This window comes from Geospiza fortis, unplaced genomic scaffold, assembly GCF_000277835.1.
Source record: "Geospiza fortis unplaced genomic scaffold, GeoFor_1.0 scaffold408, whole genome shotgun sequence".
Lineage (NCBI taxonomy): Eukaryota > Metazoa > Chordata > Aves > Passeriformes > Thraupidae > Geospiza > Geospiza fortis.
This window is the reverse complement of record NW_005054330.1, coordinates 5367441-5371971: the sequence shown is the minus strand read 5'-3', so window position 1 is coordinate 5371971 and position 4531 is coordinate 5367441. Positions and strand designations below refer to the sequence as shown.

The following is a 4531-nucleotide window of genomic DNA, read 5'->3' as shown; positions in this document are numbered from 1 at the left end:
TTCCTGCTGCCCCCAAATCCCTGTGGAATTCACAATCTCCCTGTGGAAAAGTGGCTGCCTGCCTCAGCAGGAGCTCATCAGGGCTCTTGGCAGGACACAGCCCCACCAACCCCCTGGCTGAGACCACCCCATCCCAGCAGCACACCCCTCACCTGGGTGGGACCATGTCCCTGCTCTGCCCCTCCTGCCCCAGCACTGCCCGTGGCACACAGCACCCTGCACACATCCCTCCCAATGCCTGCAGCACAGGGGGGCTGCCAGCACCTGAGGGAACATGCCAAGCCCGGCCCTGAGGTGCCAAAGCCATTTGGTCCCTGATGTGAGGCTGACACCCTCCTTTCTGCTGGGCAGGCAGTGCCCTCCCGGCAGGAGCCGTGGCACAGCCCCCTCTCCCCCCCTGGCTCCGCAGCTCGCTCGCAGCACATGGAGAACAGCTGTTTAAATCCTGCTTTCAGACATCAAAAGCCTCGCTGGGTTTCTCAAACAAACAAACATACCATAGGACTAAAGAAAAGGTGTAAAATAAATAAATGGAACAAGCTGTGCATTTTCTTTTAGTATTACAGCTGCTGCGGGAGATAAACAACAAGTAAATGTCACAAAACATCAATACAGAAGAAATTAACCTGACAAAAGCTCACATCCCCCCCCTCTCTGCCTCCCCCCAACTCCCAACAATTTTTGCATTTCTGGAGTTCCCATCTAATGATTTTATTTTTCAATTAATTCTTTGACAGAGAGCCAGAACCTGCCTCCCTTCTCCCTGGGGGCTGTGAGGACAGGAGGGGGATGAGGGTGCTGATGGACCCTGTTACCCTCCCAGCAAACACCCCACCGAGCTCAGGGGAGCCATGGGGGCCACAAGATGCCACCCCCAGACCCTCCAGCAGCTCTTCCCAGCTCAATCACCCAAAGGCACCGGGGATAACCCACCCTGGAGGAAGGTGCCAGCTCAGCAGTTCTCCCTCTCTGCTCCCAGCTCTCCTGCTTTGGAATGACATCAAACGTGGTCTCATCTCCCAAACCCACTGTAGGAGCGTGCCCTGTACCTGCCACCCCTTCCCAACCAGAGCCTCATGGAGATGCTGAGGCTGCACAGCAGAGGAAAAGCTGGATATGGGACGCTGGGTGCACAGGGAACATCCCCCAGCAGAGCAGCACCTGGCAGGGCAATCCCCCACTGCATCCCCCACATTCACCAGCTCGGCCATGGGCAGCACCAGCAGCATCCCCTTCTCGTCTAACACTGGGAAAATAAAAACCCAGGAGGGTGGGGAAGCGAATTGGTTGGGCTTCCTTCCGTTCTGCTGCTCCAAGCTGGTTAAGGTTTGCCCGCTAACGATCCCATTTGCTTCCTTTAAACAATGGGCAAAGCCGGCGGGGGTGGGCCGGGAGGGGGATTACCACGGGATTAGAACGTGGCAGGGTTGTGGATGCCACGCTAATCCTGCAGGGTTTTACTCCCCGGCTCCGGCATGTGTTTGCATTAGTTACAGATGCTCTCGAGAAAAAAAAAAATTAAAAAAAAAAAAGAAATAGGAAAGGACAAAGGAGAAAAAAAAAGGGAGCCCAGCGGTGGGGAGGTGAGGGAAAAAGAAACCTGGGGGATGGAGGCCAAAGGAGGAGCAATCTGGCAGAGGGGATGGAGGCAGGAAGACTTTCCCAGCCCGGCAGGAGGATCAGGATCAGGACCGTGCCTTCCCTGGCTACCCCTGCTTCCAGCCACAGCTGTAAATAACCAGGGATGAGCCACAGCAGGGCTCGGCTGCTTCACAGCCCCCCACGGCCCTCCCAGCTGAACCCCTCCTCACACACCATCACAACCCCCCACAAGTCGTTGTTCCCCTCGCGGCGTGGTGAAATTCCCCATCTGTCAATTTAATGCTTTGATCGATGGCAAGGAGCAGGAAAGCGGCCCGGCACAGCTGGCTGCCCCCGTTAGGCCTGGCGGGAGAGCGGCGGGGCGGGCTCAGGAGCAGAGGAATTGGCCTTTAGTGGGATTGGGAACAGAGCCTTCCCTGCACGGCCCGGGCTGAGGGATTGGTGTTTAGTGGGATTGGGAACAGAGCCCTCCCTGCATGGCCCGGGCTGAGGGAGGGATTATAATTTAGTGGGATTGGGAACAGAGCATTCCCTGCATGGCCTGGGTTGAGGGATTGGCCTTTAGTGGGATTGGGAGCATGGCCCCGGGCTGAGGGAGGGATTATAATTTAGTGGGACTGGGAGCCAGAGCCCTCCCTGCACAGCCTGGGCTGAGGAGGAATTGGCATTTAGTAGGATTGGGAACAGAGCCCTCCCTGCACGGCCCGGGTTGAGGGATTGGCCTTTAGTGGAACTGGGAACAGAGCCTTCCCCACAGGGCCGTGGGCTGAGGGATTGGCATTTAGTGGGATTGGGAGCACGGTCCTAAACTGAGGGAGGGATTATCATTTAGTGGGATTGGGAGCCACAGCTATCCCTGCACAGCCCGGGCTGAGGGAGGGATTATAATTTAGTGGGATTGGGAGCAGAGCTTTCCCTGCACGGCCCTGGGCTCCCAGGAGAGAGCAGAGCACGCCGAGGAGGGGGCAGTGCTGGCCAAGCTCCCCTCAGGATAGAGCTGGGGAAAGGAGCTGTTCCCAGCCCTTTGGGAGCGATGGCTCCACATTTGGGGATGCAGGGGTCGGGCTGAGGGGTTCCCCCTGCACAGGGCACACATCCATGGCTGCCCCTTGCCCCAGTGGGATCCCTTGGTCCCAGAGCCAGGACAGCCACCCTGCTGGTTTCCAAAGCATCACTGATCCTTGTTTTCCAAAGGGAGCATCCCCCTGCTCAAGCCAGGCCGAGATACTGCTGCTGCCAGCATTTGTCACCTGTCCCTGCCCTGCTGTGCCATTTGTCACAGCCCTGCTCCAGGTTATGGGCTGCACTAGAGGTTACAGGGATAACTGGTGGCCAAGCTTTCCCTGGCTGCTCCTTCCCACGTTAAGAGTCACCAATTTTAAGAGTGATTTTAAGAGTCACAGCCTGTCCCTGGCCAGGCCCTCAGGCCCTCCAGCCACCTTGAAGCAATGGATCCCCCAAATTAAAAGTGGGGTGGAAACAAAACTCAAAGTGTCTTTTTTTTTTCCCCCTAATATAAGAGCCTTCTGCCCCAGGATGAAGAGCAGATACTCAGAAATGAGCAAAAAGCCTTAAACCTCTCCCAGACTGCTGGGAGCCAGCAGGGCTGAGGTGCCAGGCCTCAGGGCTGGGCTGTGGCTTCACTCCTGACAGAACTACTGAAACCACCCGTGGCAGTCAGTGACCACTCCTGAGCTCCTCACTTTCTCCTGGAACATTACAAAGCCTCAGAACAAGCCATAAAGAATGACCTGAAAACTACACAAAATGGGAAGGAAGCCTATTCCATTTTATTGCATCTATTAGACCTATTGAAAAGTCGGCTCAGAAGTGGTTTGATTGCCATGACAAATGTCTGCATGGAGAAAAGATTTTGGAGACCAGACCTCTCCTTCACAAATAACAGCAAAGACCTGGAACTGGAAGCCCAATCTCTCTAAATGGTCTCTAGAAATAAGGTGTGTAATTGTAGCAGAGAGCAGAGTGGTAGGACACATCTGTCACAGCCCAGGTCAGGACCTTGAAATACTAAGACAAAGATGATGAGGCTGACATTAGAGCTGGGGACACCACAGACCTCAATCTTGATTGTTTCCTGAGGCTTGAAGACCTTAAAGGATCTTTTCTTTCCCATTTCCAGCTTGGGATGGGGACCTGGCCACTGCAGCTGTGGGAAGACCCTCACAGTTCACCCACATTCGCTGGGAGAGGAGAACTCATGGGACAAACAGCACAGGGATGTCTGAGCTGCTCCTGTGCCTTGTGGGGAAATGAGGAGGCTTGGGGAAATGGGGATCAGTAGGAAAAATCGTGGTTTCTGGGCTGTACCACCAGTGAAAAGAGAAGCATGGTGTCAGCTGGCTGTTGGGTGCTGTGTGGGCTCTGCATCCTCTCCATCCCTGCTCCATGTGGGAAAAGCAGCCTCTAGCCACTCCAGGGAGGAAAGCTGAAGAAGCATCTCTGTTCCAGAGGGCTGCAGGCAGAGTGATGCCAGCCTTTTTCCCCCTCTTTATCACTATCACCCACAGAGGGACAGGGTGCAGCTCCCTCCTCACCTCAGAGCCACTGGGCACCCCACAGTGAAATCAGAGGCAGGCACTCCCCAAGGGAATAAAATCCCACCCTGACCCTCCAGTGTGGCACAGAGAGGCTGAGACCTGGTCCCAAGCACCAGCCAGACCCTGGTGCCCACAGGTGTGCCCCAGCCTGGCTTTCCTGGCACAGATCCCCTCCTGGCACACCCTGCTCTGCCACAGCATTAGCCACTGGCAGTTTGGCCAGGCCTGAGTCACTGGATGTTCCTGAGACAGGCTGGGGCACAGCAGGGATTGTGCTGCCATCCTGTTTCCCATCCCTAATGATGGGGAGTGGCAGCCTTGCTCCTGTTTCTCAGCTGAGACCCTGGAACCACTTCAGCTCCAAGGCTGCA

The 4531-nt window shown here is 55.7% G+C and overlaps 1 protein-coding gene across 1 annotated transcript in view; it reads right to left on the bottom strand.

Moving 5' to 3' along the window:
- Positions 1-4531, bottom strand: part of RBM19 (RNA binding motif protein 19) — a 52844-nt gene that overhangs the window by 7801 nt on the left and 40512 nt on the right. The window lies entirely within an intron of this gene.